The sequence below is a fragment of the Herpailurus yagouaroundi genome, unplaced genomic scaffold (assembly GCF_014898765.1).
Source record: "Herpailurus yagouaroundi ecotype Mexico unplaced genomic scaffold, PumYag 205, whole genome shotgun sequence".
Classification (NCBI taxonomy): domain Eukaryota; kingdom Metazoa; phylum Chordata; class Mammalia; order Carnivora; family Felidae; genus Herpailurus; species Herpailurus yagouaroundi.
Window position 1 is genome coordinate 5,620,078 of NW_024412436.1, and position 27,922 is coordinate 5,647,999.

Sequence of the window (27,922 nt, forward strand, 5' to 3'; positions counted from 1 at the left end):
TATATATATATGTATACATATGCATTGTAATGAAAACACTGTACTGCAATAAAACAAGGCCATTTTTTAAAAACCCAATGGTCCAATTAGATTATGTAAATCTGAATTAAATGTATACATAAATCAGTCAATACCCAAAGCTCCTGGCAAAATGCCAGCCGGCAGTCTTTGGCAAGAGAAATATTAGAAATGCTATCCTAGAGGAATACATGCTTTTTTCCCCCTAGTGTCATCACACATTAGAATGAGAGCTAGAGTCATCCATGTTAACCTGACACTGCTGTGAGCAAGAAACTATCAAATGCAGTTATACTTTGAAAGAATTCTTTCCTAACCTTTTCTATTGGCCACAAATGCTTTGATTCATTTGGCCACTTGTGGCTCAGTTATGAACATTCTTGGGTTTGGGAGTTTGCAAAAAAGTAAAAAACCAAATCTAATAAAAGCTCTAATTTAACTACACAATTATACAGAATATAGATAATTATCTGGTTTGTGCTCTCAAACGATCAACAATGGAGTTTCTTATGGTGCTAGTTCGCCTTCACATTGAGAAAAAATGAACACTGAAATAGATTAGGGATCCTAGGACCCCCTACAAAACTTCGTATTAGCAATTCCTGCATGGCCCTCTCCAATTTGTAAAACTATAGAGGAATTAATTTTGGACAGCACTTTGGAAAAGCACACTTGAATTCCTCAAATCTTTCAGGGAGAAACTGGTGGGACTACTGTTTTGTAGGCATATTCTATGAAGAAACTGCAAACATCTGTGCTGCTCCTCATTTGCAAAGACATAACACATGAAACCTGAACTACTGGTTCTAAATATAGTCTCTCCAGAGGTCTGTTCAGGTAATCCTAATAGCAAATAGGATGGCCTTTATTTGTAGAAGCATCCAAAGGGATCCTTTTAGGACATAAAAAGATAAGAAAACACATTTAACAACCTGGAGAAAACTGCCGACCCTTAGAAAAGAAACACATTTGACTAAAATAATCCACATATAAAGAAAAAACAAAATTTTAATGTTATCTTACATCCTATCTTCTCATCACTGTCTCTTAATGGCAAAATATGGATAATTATTTTACGTTATGCATCACGAAGCCTGTCACAACATACAGTCAGTGACGACAAAAATGACAATGGTGTTTTCACTCATTTTGCAAAGCTTTACTATGTCAAGCAGGAAATAACCTAGAGTCAGAACAAGCTCAGGCTGTCAAACCAGGAGAATTTCTAAAAAGCAGGACTTTTTTCTTTTTTTAAGTTTATTCATCTATTTTTAAAGTGAGAGAGAAATAGGGCAGGGGAAGGGCAGAGAGAGAGGGACGGAGGGAATCCTAAGCAGGCTCCACACTCCGTGCAGAGCCAGATGTGGGGATCGATCCCACAACCCTGAGATCATGACCTAAGCAGAAATCAAGAGTGGCTCAACTGACTGAGCCACCCAGGCGCCACTAAGAAATATGATCTTTTACTGGAAAAATGCTATTTTCCTAGTACCTGAGATGGAGAGAACAGGAAAGAAAATCAAAAGGAAAACTTCTCACTAAAACATTGAAACTCTCTCTCTAAACTCTATTTCTGTCCATAATCAGGAAAATATTGATAAATACTGGCCCTAATTTACTAAGGTACAAATGAATTTCAGATTAGTGTGAAAGCTAAAACCTCACAGTCTGCTCATGAGACTTTCTTATACCTGTCTCTATCACACACACATAGATCTCACTATTATCATCTGAAACTAGTTGGTTGTCGGTTAAATCTTTACTGATCCCTTGAGGAACACGATTTGGAAACTACTAAAATAACATATTAATTTACTTTTACAATCCTAGCAAAATAAGTCTGTGTATGTGTATTCATTTTCAATCTAATCTAAGCTGCACATAACTAAGGAAGGTAACAAAATTTGAAGAAATAAAATAACTTACAATAGAAGGAGACCGGATGTTATTAAAATATATTTTTTAGATAATGCTCTAGTGCCCCAGAATACTGAAGTATGTAATATATTCCAGGCACTTAGATTTCCTCTGTTCATGAGATTACTAGAAACCATTTTTTTAGAGTCAGTTTGATCCACTCTGTTGATTTAAAAAAAAAAAAAAAAAAAAGGTGGCGGGGGCAGGGGGCTTCCAGATTCCACTAAAGATAGTTACGCCAAAGTTCGTAGAAAACCAGCAGACTGTACCACCACCTTTGTTGTTTGTGCTCATCAATGTTTAGCTCCAAAGTAGTACCCTTTTAGGGGAAGGCTAACAATAAGCTAATTCTCTCAAACATAAGATTACATTTTTTCCCCTGATGTTCCTGTGGTGACATCCTCAAAGATTAAAAACACTGTACTATGAAGCATCATTTTCCGTTTTTACCTAAAATTTAAACACCATAATCCAAATCCTGAGAAGCACCTACAACATTCTAACTGTACACAATTAAAACAAAACAAGCAAGAACAACAAAAGGAAGACAACAATTATTTCCCAAGCCATGATTACTGCTTTCTTTCTATCTGACTCGGGTGGACATTCCCCCAAACTTTCAAACATTCTGAAGGAAAGATGTGTATACATCCACGTCTTCACCTCACATCCTTTTCTCCTCTTTGATTTCTGGAAAGAAAATGCCAGAACAGACTGCCCAGAATGACAGATAAGGTCAAAATCCTGCTAACATGAGTACTTACCCTAGGAAATATACCAAAAAGAAGACACATACAAGAATCTGATCAGACAAATAACGTTCCTTTTCCGTGAAGCCTTTGCATTCATTACTCTATGCAAACAAGAATAAAATGTCAATTACAAAGGTAAACACATCCCTGTTAATAAAATGAGTATCTACCATCTAACAGCAAGCAACAGAGATAATAAAGGGCATTTTGCAAATTCTGCATTCTTTCTTTCTTTGGCTCACCACAGTGCTCACTGTACATATAAGGCCCCTCCTCACCCTAGGGGACCAGCATCCTTCACTCTAATGACTGTCCCTTCAGTCACTCACACCAATGGCCGGATCTTGAACCCATCATCACCTAGAACTCTTCCTCTTCTAATACCTTAAACTCTCCCAATACAACTCCACTCCTCCTGGATCTGTCACTCCCTTAATCCCATTAAAGACCTACCCTTCTCATCCAGTAAGTTAGGCACACCTCCTGGCCTCCATTTTCCCCCAGACCATCAATTTGCTCCTTTCTTCAATTCCATCTCAATTCCACTGAAACCACAATGCCCATTAATGACTTTCTTGTCAATCTTTTCTACCCCCTTGCTTCCTTGTCCGTCTGCTGTACATCCCGACAAAGCCCCCAATCCCAGAGGATCCCACCTGCGTTCTCCATTCATATGCCTTGGGTTTCCAAGCACAGTTTGAGAAATTAAAAATAGCACAGCTCTACAGACTGGTCCTCCACAATCCAGCAAGTTTCCTCATGAATCCCTCTTTAGAACCCAGATTTCAATGGGCTGAGGAGGGAATTAAAGGCATATAGCAGAAGAAGGGAGTTTAGGAATTTGCATTATGTTCAACGATGTTTGGAGATAAGGAAAGGCTGGTATGCAGAGGGAACAGAAACAAAGAAATTGGATCATGCTGAGGTATAAGAGGGCTGGTAACTGGAGGAAGTTTGGAAGCAAGAAGATGAAGAGGCCCAACGTTCCTCCAGAAGCAGAACATATTTTCTGCTTTCATGGTTTCACATTTTACGAAATTAACATATTTGCTTTACGAAAATAACATATTTGCTTCAGTAATACAAGTTAATTGAAAGGGTTTATCTCCAATGCAACCCAGAGTTTAAGTTCTTGCGTAGTAAAAGCCCAAACCGAAATGAGACAGACTGGGTTTGAATTCTGGAGCTACCACTTCCTAGCCACATTGTTTCCTAGACAAGGTATTGCATCCTTGCCTCGGTTTCTTCATCTGTAAAATGGGGATAATTCTAATACCTACATAATAGGGTTGTTGTTTAAATGGGAGGAGTTAATACACACCACGTAGTTGGAATGGTGGCTGGCACACGATATGCACTATATTAAATGTCAGCTATCATTCTGGATAAAAACTTAGCATGCTATTTAAATGCTCTTGTGTTCAGTCCACTACAGAGAATGTACTGGACTTCCCTGACCCCCATACTCTCAACTTAATCCCTACCAGCCTTCTGGGTCTTCTTTGACAAGTCTTCTCTGGCTCTTCTCCCTCCTCCCTGCTAAATACCTGGGTTAAACGAATCTCTTCTATTCTTGCACAGCACACTAGGTTTACGTTCTCACAGTATTTATCACAGGGTATTATACTTTTCATCAATTCATCTGTCTCCCCCTTCCCCAAAACTGAATTGTGAGTTCTTCCAGGATGAGAGCTATCTTTTCTAAAATTTTTTGAACATTTATTCATTTTTGAGAGAGCATGAGCGGGGGAGGGGCAGAGAGAGAGAGAGAGAGAGAGAGAGAGAGAGAGAGAGAGAGAGACACAGAATTCAAAGGAGGGTCCAGGCTCTGAGCTGTCAGCACAGAGCCTGACATGGGGCTGGAACTCATGTATCGGGAGATCATGATCTGAGCTGAAGTCGCACGCTTAACCGACTGAGCTGCCCAAGCACCCCAAGAGTGATCTTTTCTGATTAAACTTCAGGGGGTTTAAGAATAAGTGATGTATGCAACTGATGAATGGATAAAGAAATTGTGGTTTATATACACAATGAAGTACTACGTGGCAATGAGAAAGAACGAAATATGGCCTTTTGTAGCAACGTGGATGGAACTGGAGAGTGTGATGCTAAGTGAAATAAGCCATACAGAGAAAGACAGATACCATATGGTTTCACTCTTATGTGGATCCTGAGAAACTTAACAGAAACCCGTGGGGGAGGGGAAGGAAAAAAAAAAAGAGGTTAGAGTGGGAGAGAGCGAAAGCATAAGAGACTCTTAAAAACTGAGAACAAACTGAGGGTTGATGGGGGGTGGGAGGGAGGGGAGGGTGGGTGATGGGTATTGAGGAGGGCACCTTTTGGGATGAGCACTGGGTGTTGTATGGAAACCAATTTGACAATAAATTTCATATATTAAAAAAAATAAAAATAAAAAATAAAGTTGCATAGTAAAAAAAAAGAATAAGTGATGTATGTAAATCAGTATACCATCACACTTAATGGGTAACAATAAAGGTTAAAATAAGTTAATAAATCAGTTCTTCTAGTCTCAGATGATCGTTCTTTCTTTCTTTCTTTTTAATTTACTTCCAAGTTAGCATATAGTGCAACAATGATTTCAAGAGTAGATCCCTTAATGCCCTGACCCATTTAGCCCATCCCCCCCTCCCACAATCCCTCCAGCAACCCTCTGTTTGTTCTCCATATTTAAGAGTCTCTTATGTTTTATCCCTCTCCCTGTTTTTGTATTATTTTTGCTTCCTTCCCCTTACATTCATCAAATAACTATTTTATGCAAGAAAGCAAACAAGTTGTCTACTTAGTATCTCTCATTTATAAAATGTGCTGCAGTTAAACTCTAAAGTTAAAAAATGTAACTACCCCCTGAGCCCTTAAAGAGCACTACTGTACCCCAAAGAATTACCACACACATACTTCTGCAATGCTTCCAAATTCAGAATATGCATACACATTACTCAAGTAACTCCTTCCAAAATAAATCTGGTAACGGCTTAAAAGAAGTAAAACTGTTATCTACTTTGTAAAGCAGAATATTTAACTCCCAAGCACACATCTTTTCCTAAACCACAGATCATTCTATTACCAGAAATTGACACTTCCCCCTCACTGATGATCAGAAACTGACTAGTGTTCATTTCTGTCTCTGCATAAACCTAAAGAGACAGAGAGAGAGAGAGAGAGAGAGAGAGAGAGAGAGAGAGAAAGGAAGGAAGGAAGGAAGGAAGGAAGGAAGGAAGGAAGGAGGAAAGAAAGAAAAAGAAAACTGAAGGCACACAATTTATATGACATTCAAAGTATGGGTGGTTTCACTGTGTGGTATAATTACTCTACCTGCACTTTTTGTTCAAGCTAACTTTTCAGAACATCTTTTCAACGTATGCATATGAAACATGTATCAAAGCCAAGCTATTTTTTCCTTTTCTTTTCCATTTTATATTTATTTTATAGAATAAGTCTTAGAGACTTCTTACACTTACACTACTGACCAACAAAAGAATTACTACCCAGAGGTTAACAGTACGGCAGAGCATGTATACCAGATCATCATATTTTGGGCAGGAAAAAAGAGAACTTAAAAAAAAAAAATTTCCATGTTCCAACTACTAAGAAAATAGAAGCCTAATATGTACCAGATAGTTCAAACTGAAATTCAATTGGAGATGCAGTATTCTCAAAAATTCTGAAATAATAAATGAAAAGAGGGCAAGAAGAAGAGAAAACCTGAAAGAGGGAAATGTGAGAAAAGGAAATTTGGGCAATGATGAAAATTTATGCCCTGTTTCTAAAGGTCCTTTATAAATCCAAACTCATTTTAAAATTTGGGGATATGGGGCGCCTGGGTGGCGCAGTCGGTTAAGCGTCCGACTTCAGCCAGGTCACGATCTCGCGGTCCGGGAGTTCGAGCCCCGCGTCGGGCTCTGGGCTGATGGCTCAGAGCCTGGAGCCTGTTTCCGATTCTGTGTCTCCCTCTCTCTCTGCCCCTCCCCCGTTCATGCTCTGTCTCTCTCTGTCCCAAAAATAAATAAACGTTGAAAAAAAAATTTAAAAAAAAAAATAAAATAAAATTTGGGGATAGAAAAATTGAATAATGTATATAACCTGACTTACTTACAAACTTACATTTAGCATTAAAGTTAAAGCACCACTGTTCAGAGTTATCAATTTACTTATGCCTTTCACGGCAATTAAAGTTATAAACATATCATTGTTTTAAAAAATAGCAACACCTCTGGGGCGCCTGGGTGGCGCAGTCGGTTAAGCGTCCGACTTCAACCAGGTCACGATCTCACGGTCTGTGAGTTCGAGCCCCGCGTCGGGCTCTGGGCTGATGGCTCGGAGCCTGGAGCCTGTTTCCGATTCTGTGTCTCCCTCTCTCTCTGCCCCTCGCCCGTTCATGCTCTGTCTCTCTCTGTCCCAAAAATAAACGTTGAAAAAAAAAATTAAAAAAAAAAAAATAGCAACACCTCATTTCTATCAGCCTATGAGAAACAGACAAAACTCTGATGGAAGAAATTATCAACATAAAAGCAGAAGGAAAATAAAGGATATAGTCTTCCTGTCTTCCATACAGTGCTAAGAGATACAGGAATCACTAAATTTCAATTTTTTAAAAACCCACTGTATAAAAGCAAACACAGTTTACTTGGAAATCTGAAATCGAGAGTCTCTTTTTAACTCTAAGATCTTGGCCAGGTAACTTAACTCCTCTCTAAATGGGGGAGGAGGAGCTTAGGGGCTTCAAATCCCTTCCAGATCTAAAAATTATAGATATTATCTTCTATTCATTCATTTTTTTATATAAATCTTTTTAAATATTTATTTTTGAGAGAGAGAGAGAGAGAGAGAGAGTGTGTGTGTGTGTGTGTGTGTGTGTGTGTGTGTGCGCTCGCGCGTGCATGTGCAAGTAGGGGAAGGGGAGACAGATGCGGACAGAGGATCCGAAGCTGGTTCCACACTGACAGCAGAGAGCCGGAGGTGGGTCTCGAACTCACAAACCGCCAGATCATGACTGGAGCTGAACTCAGATGCTTAACCGAAGTCGGATGTCCAGAGGCACTCCTCTATTTATTCTTTATTAAATAAATTTTAGGCTTCGCTCCCTCTACGACTCATCTCATAAGGAGGCACCATGAGAAGTGGCTCCAAGTACAGCTACAGAAATCAGACTCCAGGATTTGGACCCTGGCTCTCCCACCCAGTAGCTGGGTGGTCCCAGACAAGTTATTCCAGCTCCCCGAGACTGTTTCCTTGTGTATGAAACAGAGTACCTATCCTCGTAAGGTTGTGGTGCGGATGAAAAAAGAAAGCACTTAGCACACTCCTGGCACACAGTAAGATGCCTAATTAATGCTAGCCGGCATGATTCTGTTTGGTGGTTTTTAAAAACGGTATTACTCTTTCCATCAAGTAGATACATAATAGTTTACTTAACAATTCCATTTCGGTGGTTTCTAAATTTTACCTTTTTTAAATAAAGGAGGAGATATAAACACTTTTGTGCATAAAACCTTTCCCAAACTTAGGGCATTTCCTTAGGATATTTTCAAGAGGTTAAATCACTGGATCAAAATATATGGATATTTTAAGGCTTTACAAAGAGACTGTATAGATTTTCACTTCCACATATGAAAGCGTCCAGTTCACTTTCATAATTAGTTTCATTTCTAATAATATGATTTAAAATGTTTCTCAATGTTGCTACAATTTTACCATTTGATTATTTGTGAGGCTGAGAATTCTTTGTTTAAAAATATTTTAAGAACAACCTCATCCAAAAATTTTTAAGCAAAGAAAAAAGTAAAACACACAGAAATAAGGAAATTAAAAAGGAGTAGAAGATTAAAACAAGCATAAAATTAGAATGTAAATATGTAAAGTTATTAAACTAAAGCATAATTTGGCACTAAGAATCCTACTGGCTAAAGCCAAGAAGAAAATGTTCTGAACTTTGCTTTGGGAGGGCAGGAGTCAGGGCACAGCAGCATTCAATTCCTCCAGAAAAACAAGACTTTTTTCAGATATTTAGGATCTGAAAGATATTTCTTAGATGGGTCTTCATGAAAAGGATACAAAATGACTTAAGGACGACAACACTCTCCACAAGAAATCTAACAGAGGGCTCAATTGTTGTAACTGTATTACCCTTAAATTTTGAAAGTATAAGAAGTAAAGTAACTCACTAAACCTAGTGTTGGTATCTAAAATTCAGTATTCTGGTCATTTCCTGAGTTCTTACTGTACCACTGCCTACCATTTCTGCTGTCCCTATACCTCCATGTTGGCAAATCTCCAGAACTGAAGGCCTGACCAAACTGAGACCAGCTTCTCTACAATTTCTCAACTGCTTTTGTTGCCTTACTTTATATATTTGCAAAAACACAGATTTTCTTGCATATACTCTAGAAAGTAGATATAAACTTGGGAAAAGCCAAAGAGGGACACACAAAGTTGTCTGTCCTTTGCAATAACTGAGGTACATTATCAGTAATGTCACTGGAGGACCTTCCTGAACCAAAAATCTAACTATATTTTGTAATCCGAAACATTTTTAAGATCTTATTTTTAAGTAACCTCTACACCCAACATGGGCTCGAACTTACAACCTGGAGACCAAGGTTGTCCATGACCATGCTCTACCTACCAAGACAGGCAGGCAAACCCCGAAACATCTAAAAAGTATCTTTCCAGGGGTGCTTGGCTGGCTCTGTCAGAAAAGCGTGAGACTCTTGGGGCACCCGGGCGGCTCAGCTGGTCCGACTCTTGATTTCAGCTCAGGTCACAATCGTGTTCAAGACCCGCATCAGGCTCTGCACTGACAGCTGACAGAGAGAGAGGATTCTCTCTCTTTCCCTCTCTCTCAAGATAAACTTAAGAAAAAAAAAAAAAAAAGAACTTAAAAAAAAAAAGAACAGCATGCAACTCTTGATGTCAGAGTTGTAAATTCAAGCCCCACAACGGGGGTGGAGATTATAAAAACAAAACAAAACAAAAACAAACTTAAAGAAAAGAATAATAAAATAAATGTTTCCAATATCAAATGCTGAAACCTTTCAAATTTTCTAATGCTATAGTATGCATATATCTATATTACTTCTGCTTTTATATGTAAATCTTAAATATTGATAATACGGCTTAGCTGACATTCTTCTCAATTACATATTTGTAAGCAAAGATAAATGTAGGCTTCCAAAAGTATTATTTTATCTTGACATTTAGAAAGTAATGGGTATGAAAAATACAGCTTCTTGCCCAGACTAAATGACTGATATAAACAATTTTACAATAAAATCTTATCACAGTTTTTGTAAATTATTTGGGTCATATAATGGACTTCAGCCATGCTGAAATTTCTCCGAAACATTTTAACAACCATTTTAAAAATTATTACCCCAAACTCCTTCTCTTTGAGAACGGAGTTCTGGAGTTTCCTAAAGGGTAACATACATATAAAGACCCTTAAAAAAAGAAAGTTTGACTTGGCTCTTGGAAGAGTACGTTCTTAGTCTTTTCTCCCAGGCCTCTCTAAACTATAGGCATTAAAGCTAAAGAAAATCTGGACACGAAGACCTGTGATCAAAATCCGGTAATCCTATTTTATGATATGAAGGGCTTAAGTAAATATTGTAGCAAAATGAATAGCCTTACTATATTTATTGAGTGGGTTCCATCTAAGGGAGAAAAAAGTAACAGGAACGATAAAGGAGGGATGGCAGAAAAGACACTGAAGACAAACGTCATGCACTGAAGTTCTGCCTGAAGCCACCCCTTACCAAAGCTGCGACGGCTCGTTTTCCTTTCCCCAGCGCAGGCCATCTTAAGAAATTCTGAAGACAGACAGAACCTTCGTCATCTAATCCATGGCTGCATTTTACAGATAAGGAAACTTTTGCCCAATGATAGTAAGACCACAGAAGTAAACGGTGGCAAAGTGAGTAGCGGAACCTTTTCACAATGTGGACAAGAAACCACGCATTCGGGCTTCTCAGGTCCCACAGGATAATAACAAATGTTAGTTAATGCTAGTTTTCCACCTCTCAATCAGGCACCCTAAGTACCTGCATTCTTTCTTCCTACTAATGGCATGAAGTTAAAATGACGAGGACAAAATTGTGCTTTGTGTTCTCACAGCAGCTAGGAGACGATGCAGATGTTCTGGCTTTCACAACATTTGCTATTCTTCCTGTCATGTTTGTGTCATTTCCCAAAAGATGCTGATGGAAAATGGCTATGTAATACATAACATTAAGATCTCCCTCTTCAGAAAATGAAGTCCACAAAAATCAGGGGCTTTCCTCATTTCATTTTCACTCCACAGGCCCAAGGTCTTACTCTAGAAAAACACCTTTTCAGGGATGGGATTGATTCCCACACATCTTCCACTAATTTAATATGTTTAGATTAGCAGTTCTCTAACTTTATCTCAGGGCCCCTTCATACTCTTTTAAAAATCACTGAAGGTCCTGTGGGAGGCAGGTTTCAGGTTTCTAAGCCAGGTCTTAGTCTCGGTGCTTTGTGCAGCCTCCTCCTCCCCTTGAGTGTGGGGCTGGACAAAGTAATTTACTTCTAACAAAAGGGATGGAAGATCACTGCTATGGTTAGGGTATACAGACTGATTCCTAATACCTTCTTGACCCTTGAACAACATGGCTTTGAAGTGGGCAGGTCCATTTATTTTTGGATTTTTCTTTTAAGAGTTGACCAGCAAAATCCACAAGGCATTTATTTACAACTGCCCACTCTAGTCTCCGCAGGACTGAATTAAAGGCGACTGGCACAGGGGTTACACCTGCTGCCCTCTGAGTACTGGGGAGGCCATCAGCAGCTCCTGGGGCTCCCCCGTGCTGAGTGAGTGATCGGTGGAGCCTGGGGTCTGGTGGGCAGGAGGCGAGGCTAAAGCAGACAAGCACATGCCCAGAAGCAGGTGTGCGCGGGGCAGGGGATCCCCAGTCCCCACCCCAGTCCTCGCAATGGGTCAGGGCAGCCGGGACCTGAACTACTCCCAGCAAGATGTCAAGCCCCAGATGCCAGAGGGCAGCACCCAGCCTGAAGCCTCCCAGCAGCCGACACACTCACGTGTGGCCGAAGCTGCCGATGGCCGTGGGCTAGTGGTATACCTCCAGGCAGAAGGGGTAGCTGTAGGGTGCCTCCAGGCCCCTATCGCCACAGGCCACCCTCCAGCTGCCCTGCCGAGCCAAGGCCACCAGGCTGCGAAACATCGCTATTCCCTAGCCTGGCCCACCTACATGTGGATTTTCCTCAATAAATACATACATGTACAGTACTGTAAATCTGTTTTCTCTTCCTTATGATTTCCTTAACATTTTCTTATCTCTAGCTTACTTTATTCTGAAAATACAGTATATAACACATATATAAAATATATGCAAATCAACTGTTTATACGTATCAGTAAGGCTCCTAGTCAACAAGTAGACTTACCATAGTTAAGTTTTGGGGGAGTCCAAAGTTATAGGGGGACAGGGCTAGACACCTAGCCCACAGGGTTTTCAAGGGTCCCAGTTCTGGCCAACACCTGACTGCAGCCTTTTGAGAAACTGAAGCAGAGGGTTCAGCTAAGCTGCGCCCAGATTTCTGACCCACAAAATCTCTCCCTCTTCCTTTACATGCTATCCTCCAACCTAAGAACTATTCCCAATTCCAAACCAGAGCCCATATTATCACACTCCCCAGCCCTTCACTTCAGTAAGCCGAGCAGAGAAAGGGCTTTTGCTACATGAGACTCAGTGTTCAGGATTTTCAGAGCCAGTATGAATAGGAAATTGGCAATGTGATTTAGAACATGGACCGACCCAGAGAGACTATACTCTGGGTCAGTTACAGAGGGCACATATGGATAAGAGGGCAAAAGAAGAAATGGTTCTACATGATGGCTGTTAAGATCTGTGTCTTCTACTGTGCCTATTAGTATGGTTTGTTTTTTTGTTTGTTTTTTGAGTAGGCTCCACGCCCAGTGCAGAGCCCAATGCACGGCTTGAACTCACAACCCTGAGATCAAGACCTGAGCTGAGATCAAGAGTCAGACGCTTGACTGAGCCACCCAGGCGCCCCTATCAATGTGTGTGGTGGTGGACATGATGCTAATTACATGGGACATGGAAAAAGGAGGAATGTCAATCCTGAAACTAATTCAAGAAAATTGTTTAATGAATATTTACTCAATTATCTACTAGAAGCTAAAATGAGGTGCACTAAGATTAACAAAACTTCGCTCCTATCCTCATGGAGCTCAAAGTCTGAGATGCAGACCTTAAGAGTAAAATTAAAATCTACTTTGCAAAGAATAAAAATTACATAACATGGTGTTGACTTTGTGGTTTTATTTGATCTCAATAAATGTAGTCTTCCACAGTTTATTGCTTATCTTTTGACATCTTAAAATCAAAGGAGCCTTTTTAAACATGGATAATCATTTGCTTTGTGTGTTTGTAACTTTGTATGACACATTAAAACTTAGAGCATTTGTTTACACTTGCATTTTTACCATGAGGTTCCAAATCATCAAAAAATTTGAAAATAATACGAAGAAAGAGCTTCTATAAACTTACAGGTTCTTGGGGTGCCTGGGTGGCTCAGTCGGTTGGGCGTTTGACTTCAGCTCAGGTCATGATCTCACGGTGTGTGGGTTCAAGCCCCACATGGGGCTCTGTGCTGACAGCTCAGAACCTGGAGCCTGCTTCAGATTCTGTGTCTCCTTCTCTCTCTGCCCCTCCCCCACTTGTGCTCTGTCTCTCAAAAATAAATGAATGTAAAAAAAAAAATTTTTTTTTTTTTTTAAATAAAAAAACTTATAGGTTCTGGGGTGGGAAAAATTTATAGGTTTCAATTTCTAGGCAATGTGCTCAGCAATTTACGTGCATTATCATATTTAATCCTATACACAGCTATGTAAGGAAGGATTTTTACAGTGAAGTTCTTAGAGCCTAGGTTTCTCTAAGTACCTAAAATAATATCTGACACATAGTAGCACTGAAATATTTGCTGAAGGAAGAAAGTTACTGGGCAGGTATTCAAACATCAGTTTGTTAGATGGCTGGGCCAGTATTCTTAATTACCATGCAATGATGCCCCAAGTTAAAACATGAAATAGATCTGAAGGCAGAAGCAGGCGATCAGAAGCAGTTATATGGAGGCACTAAAGAATAACAGATCCTGCCTCCACTAGGAGACATTTCCTCAAAATTCAACTGAGTCAAAAAGAAAGAATTCACTTTGGGAGACTAAGGAATGACAGAGAAAGAGAATATACTCATACGTTTACATATGAATAAGTATGATATACCACCATTTTCTGAATTTTTATTCATGTACAGATAAAATATTTATTCTACTAAAAGCAGATATCATAAATCTGAAGTGTCATTTCATAGCCAAAAAATTATTACAAACTCACGAAGGTTTTTTTCATTTTTTTGTTACTTTGCTAATAAAAACAAGTAACAATTCCAAATCTCAAGAGTTGAGTCCATTTAAGTCAGTTAAGTTGTGGCTCCTGATGTGGATTAATTTTACATCAAGGGTATATAGGTAAAAGTTAAGCTGTGGAAAAAAACATCCAGTTTCTCATCCATTTCAGGACAAAATCTAGTCAATTCTATAGATTAGACCATCTTGTGAGATGGACTCAAGCATTTACTGTTTCAGCACGTCACCCGCGGAAGAAAGTTCATCTTAGAATCTTTCTGTGATGGGGGCACCTGGGTGGCTCAGTCGGTTAACGTCTGACTTTGGCTCAGGTCATGATCTCGTAGCTCCTGAGTTCGAGCCCCGTGTCGGGCTGTGTGCTGACAGCTCAGAGCCTGGAGCCTACTTCGGATTCTGTGACTCCATCTCTCTCTTCCTCTACCCCCTACTTGTGCTCTGTCTCTATGTCTCTCTCTAAAATAAATAAGCGTTAAAAAAAAAAAATTTAAAACAAGAATCTTTCTTTGATCTGGGTCCTTACATCATCAGCTTTTCATCTGTTTTTCAAATACCAGCTTTAACGGTCTTTCAGAATTATCAAGGGCAAGAACCTCTTCGAAGAGGTCCAGACCAGAGCAATGGCACACAAATCTTCCCAAAGATGTCCACGTCCGATGGTTTCTCTTCTGTCGCTGTAATGCTGAAAGTTGCATTCATGGCATTTACTCTGTCACTAGACACGCTGGACCACTCAGTCTTGACACCTCAACGCCCAAAACAAAAAGTATTAAAGCTGGTGCTCATTGGTTCATCCACAGTTAACATCCACAATACTTCCTAGAAGTGCAAAGGAGCAAGTAGCACTTAAACATAATTATCCCTAAAAATATTTTAACACCCAACAGATAACTTCATTTCCAGATCTTGAAAAAAGCAATTGACTGCTATAAAAAAAGAATTTCTGCTACAACTGTCTTTCCTAACCCATCAAATATGGAAGTCAACTAAAGTTAACTGAAAACTGGAATCAATACACTTAAATCATTTTAAACTAAATTCAACGCTTCCCAGTTACATTAACTTTGGGAAATGACATAACTTCCCCGTGCGTTGGTTTCCACATCTACAAAATACAGATAACAGTATGTGTATCGTAGTGTTGAGGTGAGGATTAAATGAGATAATCCACAGGAAGAGTGACTGGCACATGAGCTAAAAACAAACCTGATAAACTGTTATTTTATACAGCCCAGACCATTCTATCTTGAGCTAACGCCACCAACTACGGTTGTTATTTAATTCTTCAGCTGAAGCAACAAACCTTGCTGTTATTTACCCATAGCAAATTTTGCTTTACAATTCTTGTAACAGCATCACTTCACCTGCTCAATTAGCTTTGCTGACTATCAGTATGTTTACAACCCAGAAGTACCTAGAAGGCAAGGGGATCTCTGACTCCTTTTCAAACAAAATATTTCATTATTTCGCCTGGCACTAACAGAAAAGATTCTGTAGACCATTTGGAGTCAGGCCTGTAAGAAGACAAATAGGTTATAACAGAAGAGATGGCTCCACTAAGGTTATTGCTTTGCACTGGCCAATGAGAAGCAGGTGAGTGAAAGAGGGGAGAAGGAGGCGAGCTGGTTTACTGCTATCTCCTGGGTGACAGTTTCATTACGAAACAAGCAGTCTCCTAACTCAAAAGTCCCAGAGTTGAGTTCTGAATCAGAATGGAAGTTCCCATAAACAAACATAATGAAAAACCTGGGAAGGGCTTTAAACTACCACAAAACAGTACCTTCATCAGGACATGGACACATTTATTAAAGATGTCTGTGCAGGAACACAAGAAAAGGGGAGTTAAAACAACAGCTGACTTCCACTTATCTATGAGACACTGATCTTGGAACAAATTAACAATTACCGCACAAGCTCAGGCAAGGCATGAACCCAAATCACTTATCTGTTGTCCCGCATGTTAAGTTAGGAATGGCAGGAATCCCTTCTCTACTTAACTATTTCCTGACTTTAAATACTTTTCCCTCTTTTAAAGCAATAAAGGTACCAAGTATATAAAAAAACACTCCTAAATTACCTCTAAATAATGGCCAGAATTCATTTCAACTCTATACTTTTTCCACTACCGTGTTAATTTCTCCACCACCAACCAAAAGCACACTTCTTCCAATTTCTTCATCTTTTCATTATTTTACCTATTTGGCTTGAAGAAGGCTCTGTCTTTGCAACTGAGAATCTTAATCAGGTTTCATATGTTTATACTCCTAAGTGAATGCCTACTCATACATTTTGACCATCTTCTTTCCTTTTTTGGTTTTTATTTTTGGAGACAGTGAGAGTGAGAGAGCGCTCTTAAGAACACACGAGAAGGAGAGGGGCAAAGAGAGAGGAGGAGAGAGGATCCCAAGCAGATACCAGGCTGTCAGCACAGAGCCCAACAAGGCTTGAAACTCACGAATCATGAGCTCATGACCTGAGCCAAAATCAAGAGCTGGACACTTAACCAACTGAAACACCCAGGGACCCCTTGGCCATTTTTTTTTTTAACTTTTTTAACGTTTTTTATTTATTTTTGAGAGAGAGAGAGAGAGAGAGAGCGCGCGCACGAGCGGGGGAAGGGCAGAGAGAGAGGGAGACACAGAGTCCGAAGCAGGCTCCAGGTTCTGAGCGGTCAGCACAGAGCCTGACAAAGGGCTCGAACCCACAAAGCACAAGATCATGATCTGAGCCAAAGTCAGATGCTTAACCGACTGAGCCACCCAGGCACCCAGCCTTGTCCATTTTTCTATTGAGATATTTGTCATTTATTTTTGATGTCTAAGAGTATTTAATACATTAAGAAAAAGTTAATTCTTGGGGAGACTGGGTGGCTTAGTCGGCTGAGCATCTGACTTCGGCTCAGGTCATGATCTCAGGGTCCGTGAGTTCAAGCCCCGCATCCAACTCTTTGCCGATAGCTGAGAGCCTGGAGCCGGCTGCTGATTCAGTGTCTCCCTCTCTCTCTGCCCCTCCCCTGTTCATACTGTGTCTCTCTCTCCTTGCCCCCTCTCTCTCTCTCAAAATTAAATATTAAAAAAATAAATTTAAATAAATTAAAAAAAGAAAAAGTTAATTCTTTCATAGAGGCTAATATTTCCTCCCACAATATTGTATGACTCCGTTATATCTGTAGATTCTTTTCGCAGATAGAACCTTCCATATTTACACTCTGAAATCTATCTTTTCCTCTTATGAGTTGTGTGTCATGTCAAAAGGCTTTCCATCCCTAATATTAAATTAAAATTATCCCTACTTTTGTCCCAGTACTTTTCCAAGTTTTCTTTTAAACATTCAAATCTTTAATCCCTCCAGAACCCATTTTTGTGTACGGCATAAAGTATAACTCGGACACACGATTTCTTTTTTCAGACAGCCAACTGTCCTAATACCACCTGGTCCCTCTACCTAATGTCAAGTTCAATCATGTCAGGCTCCTAAATTCTGGTTTAATGCTGACAGGAAACTTTCATGTCTGCATTAAAGTGATCACTTTTCAAAGCATATTGTTTCAAGGGGCTACGTATTCTGCTTCTAGCATTCCCAGCACCTGCTAGAATGAAAATAAAAGGGAAGGCTGGGATGGGAGTATCAAATTTGACTACAATGCCAAAATATAACCATTAAGGCACCAGAGCAGTTTATCATGCATGTGTACACCTGCCGTATGCATTAAAATGACCACTTGAAGTGCTGCCCATGGACAGCACTTTTATTTACATTTTTTTACTCTCGCAGGGCAGTGAAGACTACGAAGATAAACATATTTATCGTATCTGAGAGTGAACTATGTCTTAACAGCATGGCAAACAAGAACAACATGGGAGTGGAGACTCACAGACAATCCAAATACCAAATATCAATCTTCTCCCTTATTTATAACACCTTTTAAGCAGACCGTTCAACCGAGTTTTCTTTGCCAGTGGCAAACTACGTTCTTAGAGGACAGTGCCTGGATTAAGAACAGGAAAGGGAAGCCCGGAAAACAAAAATTTTCAGGATGTGCTTAGCACTGCTCAGGACAAAATACACCTTAGCCGGCAGGAATTATGACCATCATCATAATTAATTAATTTCCTTGGCCTTGACCAAGAGTCATTAAGCAACTCTTCTGACTGTAACTTGGCGTCTCCTAAAGCAAGATTACGGCCTGCTGAATGGCCGGCAATTCCAGTCCACCGTGCAACTACACTTCCCATGATGGGTTAGCACAAGCAAGCGTTGTTTCTATTCCTGTCAGTCCCGTATTTGGTTAGCGAGAGTCAGTTCCCTTGAACTCCGTTACCTGCCAGTATGGTAGCACAAGCGAGTTTCTGAGAAGCAGGCCTGCCAAGGAGCCTGGCGTTGAGGGGCCGCCTAGTCTTCCTGAACAGGGCCATGTTCTCCGCTTTCAAAAGTACCAACGAAGAGAACGGCAAAGCCAGCGCAGCCCATATGTATTCCAGAAAGACTTCTTGCTGCCAGGAATTGTCCTTATGTGAGCACAGATCTATCTCCTTCCTCAGCAAAAAGTTGAGAGAGCAGATATGAAAGACTGGCCAAGGATATGCACTCTAATTATTCCAAAATCCCTTCCTCTTCCAGCTCAGACTGTTTCGAATCATCCACCACCTAATGCCTTTATCGGAGGTACTCTGGCTGATGTGTTTGGCCTACAGAGGGGCATCATGAAGTCTGCTGGTGCATCCATAGTAGGCGACTAACTAGGAGCCCAATGCTCCTTCCGTCTCATGGGGTCCTGTTCAAAGAGGGCCTCAAAGGAGAACTTTCCTTCTGATCTTAGGGTCAAGGAATTGTGCTGTTCTTAAAACAAAAGTGTGTTTGCTTTCAAATGTTATGGACATAAACTGACTAGGTTTCTTTCTTTGCACCATCTAATAGGAAGCTTAGAGAAATACTTGTGCTCCACTGAAAGGAAATATTAGATTTTTATATTAGGCCTCTGATTTTATTTTGTATCTGTATTTTGCATTTCTTACTAGTTTATGAATCTTTATAAACCACCTTAAATTTGGGAGGAGGGGATGAAAAGAAACAAACGGATAGTCTGCATTAATGCATCGTAAGAAATTTTTTTTTTTTTTTTAATTTAAGGCGTCAGGAAAAAAAAAGTCACATGAGAAGTCAAGGAAAAGGAAGGATTTAAAGAATAGAATATATGGATTGAAAGAATAAAAATCTGGGGCGCCTGGGTGGCGCAGTCGGTTAAGCGTCCGACTTCAGCTCAGGTCACGATCTCGCGGTCCGTGAGTTCGAGCCCCGCGTCGGGCTCTGGGCTGATGGCTCAGAGCCTGGAGCCTGTTTCTGATTCTGTGTCTCCCTCTCTCTCTGCTCCTCACCTGCTCATGCTCTGTCTCTCTCTGTCTCAAAAATAAATAAACGTTAAAAAAAAAAAAAAAAAAGAATAAAAATCTTAATTAACTAGGGAAAGAAGGAAGGGAAATTAACATGAAAAGAGGTACAGAGAAAAGATTAGAGAATATCCCAAAGAATTTATATAAATTAAACGAATGGCAGTAAAAAATGAGTGTAAACTTAATCAAGTGTACTGTATGGTAAAGGATATATATATGATGCTTAGAAATATGTATTATTCCACAGGCATCACTCAACACAGTAAAAACAACACAGTTACAGTGGATAAAGAAAACATTAAACTGCTTGATAAAAATGGTCAAAAGGTACTACCTGGAAAAACACACATACAGATTGTTACTGTAAGCTATGTCTTATATGAGCTCTCCCCCCCTCCTCCAACTATTAGGAAAAACCCTATGCATCGCAACCATCTGAGTCTACTGACGTCTCAGCTTTATTAATAACCCAGCACAGTCTAGGTAGTTTAAACTCCCCGACAAGCTTGATCAAGTTTTTGCCAGGTAACCTCTCTCCTTCAAGGCTGCTGTCATCACGCCTAGCCACTAAGAGACTTTACAATGCGTCACTCCTGTATGTCAACCCGGCTTCATACAGAACACTGTTGAGCCATCTCCACTCAGAAGTTAAATTATTTTTCCCTATTGTCAGCTTCCTTGTATTTCTTTTTCCCCATGCCCCAGAGAACCCCAAGTTTGCCAGAAGGTTAGACCCCAGTTCAATTTAGCACTGAAAAGATTTTAGGTTGGGTCCCATCAAGTACATCAAGTCTAAATAAACTCCTAGACTGCCCAAATGGCATTATCTTTCCATTCCTCCTTTACCCTTCCCCTCCCAAATATCTGATCAAAAAATTAAAATGCCTTAAGAGCACACAGTTAAGAAAATTATGCTCTCTAGTTTCCCTCTGCTGAAAGGAACATCTTATACAAGGGTAAGGTATGATTCTGCTCTCCAAGATCACAGTGCCACAGCTGACCAGTCCCTACCCAACCTCTGCAACTGTCCCCTCTCTATGTCTGAACAGCCAAAAGATGCCTAGAAATAGAAAGCATCTGACTACCAAGGTGATAAATACATCAAGCATTTATTGATTACCATGCAGAAGTCAATGAGAGATCACTTAGAATATGTAGATGTTTCTGCTTATCATTTTTATTCTTTCAAAAATGCACTATTTCTTTTAAACTATGGCTAGTCTGCATACCAGCTGGCTCCAGGTTAGTAAGATCTGGCTGTCAAGGAAGCTCTGCTAAGTGGGAGGGAAATCAGCTACAGATCCAGGGGAAGGAGGGCAAAGGCCTAACACAGTCACATGGGATACTCCATTAAGACAAGCACTGTGGTTCTTACAATCACAAACTCAGGACAATGCCTTGCAAACTGTAAGCATTCAATAAATATTTGCTGTGCATAAACTTGTTAAGTGAAATAGATTATTCTGTAAAGTACTACAAAGAGGCCAAGTAACTAGTCCATTGGCCCACAGCCAGTAAGTGGCAAAGCCAAGATTCCAACCAGGTTGGAGAGTCCGTGTTCCAGAGTCAGTGCTATTTTCACTTCTGTATGTGCTTCTTATGGGGAGACCAATATACCAAAGATCTCTGGAAAAGTACTCAAAGGCACAAGATAAACATGCTAGATATCTCTGGAAAGTAAATTTTACTCAAAGTTGAATCATTTTAAGTATTTGATATAGAAAACACCAATGCATTACGAAAGAGAATACAGAATCCATAAGTACTAATTTTAGATTACACGGCCATGACATTCTCTCATTTTGTAACAGCCCCAGGCTCTCTTTAAGGACACAAGCTCATCCTCCTCTTCCACTAGACGTACAGATAGCAGAAAATCTGAAAATCAAAACATCACTCCATCCATACTGGGAAGCCAAGATGGGCCCTTCCAAGCATGTGCTGGATCCGCGGAGGAGGAAGCAGTGGAGGTTTGCGCACTCCAGTGAGGGCACGGTCAGGGCAGTCAGGACAAGGTCAGGGCGCAGGGGGATGTGCTCGGGTGCTCCCGGCCCCGCCCACCGGACAGGCCTGGGCCGCAGACCACCAGTTCCTGCGGCAGGCCAGCCCGCACGGTGTGAACCAACAAGTCTGCTCCAAGCCGTAGGGGCTGCCCTGGAGTGAGCTGGCCGCCGCCGTGCAGCTCTGAGAGTCCTCACTTCCTACTGGACTGGTGAAGATTCCACATACAAAATCTCAGGTTATCCTCACTGGTCCACTCCACAAGGCTAGGAAAAGAAATCCTGCCACCCAGTGCATCACCTAAGCAGTCCACCAGCACAGGGACACGGGAGGGCTGACACGTGCAGGTGCGAGAGCAGGAGCTAAGGCCATGAAAAGGGCCGCAAGTTCCTCCGCACTGTCGGTGGGTCTCACCGTGCAGCGTGGAGAAGAGCAACGCTCTCCAGCACCACATAATATAGGTAATGTCTGTACAATTCTTCCCTAGTAAACAATTTAGGACAGTCATATCTGCTTAAAAGTGTTCTTTGTCTGTTAAAACTAGTTGTCTACAGACTGTTGCATGAATACACTCTCAAATTATAAAAGTTCAAATGCAATAGTAGTTGAAGACTGATGGTGTTGTTTCTAAGATAACGCTTTTGTCTTTGCTTTATCTTATTAGGGAATTTATGTCAGTGTTTAAAATGCTGTTTGGTGTAACAAGTGTAAAATTAATTCTATACACGCAGAAAATAAATAAATAAACACAACCCTGCTAAGCACCAAAAACACAGCAAGCAGGTGTTAAATGTCAGGGTAAAATGCAGTCCTGAATCTTACAGAGTTTAAGCTATTCTGAAAATGAGAAACAAGTTAGCCAATAATTAAAAGTGCTAAAATAGATGCTGGAATATCATCTGCAGAAACAGAGAAAAGGTCTCTAACTCTGACTCTGCAGAGTTTGGGGAAATTGGGAAGGCAGTGGGAGAGTTTTAAGAGTTCCCAGTCGGTAACCCAATCTCTTCTCTCATCCCTAAACCGCTTCTCAAAAAACATAGAGGCCTTAATTAATGAAAGAAGGGGGAGATACTCATGTAAAGACAATATGAAAGTTATACATTTTCAGAAAAACCACAAATATTCTGAAAAGGCTAGAACCAGTGCAAAACAACAAGAAAAAAATCATTGACATTTGAAAGATATACAGAAAAAGAAAAAAATTTAATAAGATGCCCAACATACAATAAAAATATGAAAACGATAATATATTCATAGACATTCTTTATCAACAAAGCAAAAATTTAAAAGAGCTTGTGGGGAAACTGACATTATTATTACAGATAAAATACATACTGTAGATAAAAATATCGAATGGTACCTCTCCCAAGGGCAATCTGATAACATGTCCAAAATATTTAAATATGTAACTTTTTTATTCTGTCATTCTTATTCCTAAGGATTTATATTTTAAAAAATATAACACTTTAGGGGCACCTGGCTGGCTTAGTGGGTGGGGCATGTGATTCCTGATCTCAGTATTGTCAGTTTGAGCCCCATGTTGGGTGTAGAGATTATTTAAAAATAAAATCTTAATTTTTTTTTTTTTTTTTTTTTAAATCAGGACACCTGGGTAGGTCATTTGGTTAAGCATCCACCTCTTGATCTCAGCTCAGGTCATCATCTCACCATTCATGAGTTTAAGCCCAGTGTTGGGCTCTACGCTGACAGCACAAAGCCTGCTTGAGATTCTGTCTCTCCCTCCCTCTGCCCCTTCCCCGCTTGCTCTCTCTCTCTCTCTCTCTCTCTCTCTCTCTCTCTCTCCCTCTCTCTCTCTTTCTCAAGATAAATAAAAACTAAAAAAAATAAAATAAAAATAAAAATTCAAAAATAAAAACAAAGCACTATAGATGGGATGCTTAGATAAAAGGGATCAAGTAAATAATTGGTCTGTCTATACAATAAAATACTGTGTCATTTGTTATTTATGCCACTAGAAGTCATTCAACTAAATAAAGTTCAGAGATCTTAAAAAAAAAAAAAAAAGGAAAAGTAAGGGGGGGAAGTCAGCCTTGAAATTACCCAAAGGTTACTCACACCTAGCAAATAAATAAGATTGTTTATCTTATTTACCTCAACAAATTCTAAATAGGGAGCCATGAAAAAATTTAAGCAAAGGGGATGGAGGCAAGTCACAAAACATGTACACTATGATTCCTTTTGTAAATTATGCGCACACACATGAGGGGCAGGCCCATCTGGGGGATGAGTTTGGATGTGTGGATGCACATAGTCAGGGGCACATTCCAGGAAAGGGGCTCTAACTGAGCCAACATCATATCGGTCCTCACAGCAGTATGCAACTGACCAGATGAGACTGTGGCCTCACGAGCTGGCAATGGCCCTGATACCGGTCCTTACAGCGTATGTAACTGACGTGATGAGACAAGATTCCAACATCATGAGCTGGCAATGGCCCTGACGCTAAAGTCTAAGTCCCTGAAATCACACCATCATTTCTTCCAGCATCACTCATTACATTAGTCTTCCCAGGCGATAGTGATGTTTACAATGTCTTTCATAACATCAGAGGACTTTCACCGATTCCATTCTAACTGATTGGTATATGAATGTGTATGTATTACTCTGCCTAAACGGCATTCGTGGCCAACTGCACGAGAAAGCACCAGGGGAGCGCGAGAGTGGCTCTCAGCAAGGTCGCGTAAAGAAAAATATTTCAGACAACTAAACAGGGTGATGCTGGGCAAGACTAAACAGAGGATACATGATTGAGAACACCAACACTACTAAATGGCTAGCTTATCAGAAACAATAATCGACAGTCATGTTTCCTCAACGGAAAGCTACAGCCCTGGTTTAGGAACAGCTTGGTCAGGGGAGCAGTAAACAAATGCATGCTATTTGCCTGTCTACCAATTTTAAGTCACAACTCATTTGAGAAACATTAAAACATTTTAGACACATGTTCATCAAAAGAATACATAACAGTAGAAGTCCTATTTCCTAGGTAGCAAACTAGGTCATGAAAAAATATAAAATAAATGATGCCCCAAATAAAAATTATCTGAATGCTAACATCTGCAAAGAGCTTCAGTTTTAAATACAATTCTTAACAGAAATCCAAAATGTTCAGGGTTCAGCCATCTATACACAGTTTCAAAATACTTCTATAGCCAACATATGGAGATACCTGAAATCTAGGTTAACATTGGATCTAGTAACCAGTTAGACGTCCATCCCTCCAAACTGCAGGATATACGGTTGGTTCTAGACCACACAATTTGGGCCTGGGTAAGCGCCTGGGAGCTGTGTGTAAGCGCACTAAGGATAAACTCAAATAACAGTTGTTAACATACTTCATCATCAAAGTGACTTGAAACAATTTAATGGTTAAAAGCATGAGAATTCTCTTAATTGCTTGCTGCCACAATCAAAACGGGTCAGAGACCCAGATGTGCCACTGAGCCTCTTCACACTGTCGTCTCACGTGAAAGAAGGGATGACAAGCACACACACCTCATGGGGCCATTGCGAAGATTAATATGAAAACGCATATAAAGATTTTGTACAGTAACTGGCACAAAGACTTGGTGAATGTTATGTATTATTGCCACTGGAAATTCATACATTTGGTAGAAGGTATGGAATCTCTTCCACAGATTTTGCCCGTGTATTGGGCCATTATAAAGGACAAAGAGCATGAAAATAGCCTCATAATTTGAAAACCATCTTCAGCTCTAGAGCTAAATCTTACTCTTTCTGGACCACCCAGACCAAACTTGAGTTCCCTGAAAGTGCTGTGTTTTCACTGGTTTCAAGAATAATGTATATACTGTTCCTTTCGCTTAGGACATCTGCAATCCTACTTCCCACTCAGCCTTGGACTGATTAACTTGCAGTCATCCTTCATGTCTCAGTGTAAACATCATTTACTCAGGGAGCCCTTCCCAAGTCCTCCTGTCCAGATTAGGTACCCCTATCTCATGCTTAAGGCCCTATCTTATTCAGAGTACTCTGGATTTCCCGTATTTTACTCAATTAAGTATGAACAGTGTTATTTAATGTATGACTTGCCCAGCAGATTATAAACTTTGAAGGCAAAAACTCTGTCTCACTATTCTATCTCCAATGTTGTATACGTGGCAAGGAATAAAACAAGCTCTATAAATATTTACTGAATTAAATGAATGCAGAAGGACCAGTCAGGTTGGTTAATTATAATCCAGTTCATGCTCACATTGAGAACTAGTACAGTTCCTGATAAGCTTACTGTCTTTGTTCATTCACATTCTAATAAGATGTTTCCAGTTTAAAATCCCAATGCTACCTTTCTGGACTACCCATCTCACGTGATTTAGCTCTGTTGCTAAGATAGGATCAAACCTATCATGCTTTATATTCTTAATACATTTATTAAAATAGTATTCAGATGAAAGCCAAGCTACTCAAAGTATCTGTGTTTACTGGCCTTCATCCAAAAGATAATACTGAAGAATTCCACAGCTTAAAAAGAAAAAAAAAAAGTATGAAAACAATCCACAATTCATCAGTGAGAATCCTATGGGCTAGAAAAGTTAAGTCATTTGTTCAACATCAGAAAGCTATACAGTGCTGGGCACCTGGGTGGCTCAGTCAGTTAAGTGTCTGGCTTTGGCTCAGGTCATGATCTCATGACTTGTGGGTTTGAGCCCCGTGTCAGGCTCTGTGCTGACAGCTTAGAGCATGGAGCCTGCTTTGGATTCTAGCTCCCTCTCTGCCTCTCCCCCACTCATGCTCTGTCTATCTGTCTCTCTCTCTCTCTCAAAAATAAATAAACATGAAGGAAGGAAGGAAGGAAGGAAGGAAGGAAGGAAGGAAGGAAGGAACGAACGAACGAACGAACGAACGAACGAAAGAAGCTACACAGTGCTACAGACGGAATAAGGATCCAGGTTTCCTAGTTCTATTGATCTTTCCACTACAGAGACTTTTTTTTGTACATTGAGAACCGCTGTTCAAGATAGTGTAAGCAATGGTCTTGAAATGCAACTATCCTTATTTAAATTGTCCTAATCATTCAATGCTACTGAATCATTTGTAAAGCTTTTTTAAACTATGCATGCCCATACCTCTAGTGTATTAGAAACTCTGGAGGTAAGGCCTAGGCCTCTGCATGTTGAGAGTCCCAGGGATGAGTCTTATCCCAGCAAAGATTGAGAACCCCTAATTTAATCAATTAAACATTATCTGCTAAATGTGCACTCCGTCCCTAGGAGAGTGTTCTTGATCTCAAGGCTCTTGGAGACAAGGTTTACTTACATAACTCAATTAGAGAAGAAAATAAGACTGTGTATAATGAAGTGCTGAATTAGCTAAATGAACACAAATTAAGAGCTAACCTCAGAGAAACTAGGACAGTAGCACAGGCTTGAGAGATCAGCTATTTCAGGAGCTAGGGCCTTTATGATAAACAAGGACAACAGCTTTCAAACCGTGTGCTGAGCAGGAGTCCTTCAGGATCCTGTGAAAGTGCCTTGAGGGCCACCATGGGAAACAGGGGATGCTTTTCCTACCTCTGACACCCATTTCAATCAGAATTGCTCCACTCTCACCTTTTATATAATAAGCTTCTGCCTAAAATTCATTACAAAAGACTCCAACGGCTTTTAAAAGTGTGAAAACTCTTTTATTTACAAATATGTAGAAAAAGGAAAAAAGTCAGTGGTGAAGTAACTTGTCCCCAAGTCACAAAGCTAATCAGCGATCCAGAACCCAGGTCTCTCACTCACTGTACCACATCACATACCCTGACATTCCAAAGGGATGTCAGTGTGAGCACAGGTTCTGACAGAGCATCCCAAGTGCCAGCCTGACCAAAACGGTGGGCTTACTTTCAAACTGGGATGGGGCTGTGCAGCAGGATGGGGAGGGGGTAGGAGGGGGTGGGGAGGGAAGGATGAAGAGAGCCCAAAGCACCAGAATAAAATACAGCCACCCTCCCTGAACAGCTCTTCAACACAAAGTTTTAGGTAGATTTTTTTTTTTATCGTTTTAATAAACTTTTTAAAGTTTACTTGAGAGAGAGAGAGAGAGAGAGAGAGAGAGCACATGTACGTGCACAAGTGAGGAAGGAGCAGAGAGAGAGAGGGAGAGAGACAGAATCCCAAGGAGGCTCTGCACTGGCAGCGCAGAGCCCGACGAGGGGCTTGAACTCACAAACTGTGAGATCATGACCTGAGCCGAAATCAAGAGCTGGACGCTCAACCGACTGAGCCACCCAGGTGACCCTATTTTATTTTTTTTCATGTTTATTTATTTTTGAAAGAGAGAAAGAGAGAGAGAGAGAGAGAGAGAGAGCGCGCGCGCGCTCATGCGCATGATTGGGGAAGGAGCAGAGAAAGAGGGAGACAGGCCGAAGCAGGCC

At 40.3% G+C, this 27,922-nt stretch overlaps 1 long non-coding RNA gene across 1 annotated transcript; it reads left to right on the forward strand.

The window, feature by feature from the left end:
* The first annotated feature begins 5,400 nt into the window (after positions 1-5,400).
* On the forward strand, positions 5,401-27,610 carry LOC121015081 (uncharacterized). Its single transcript, XR_005783615.1, has 3 exons — positions 5,401-6,081; positions 10,099-10,104; positions 27,600-27,610. It is a non-coding gene; the product is annotated as an uncharacterized LOC121015081 (long non-coding RNA).
* Positions 27,611-27,922: the final 312 nt, after the last annotated feature.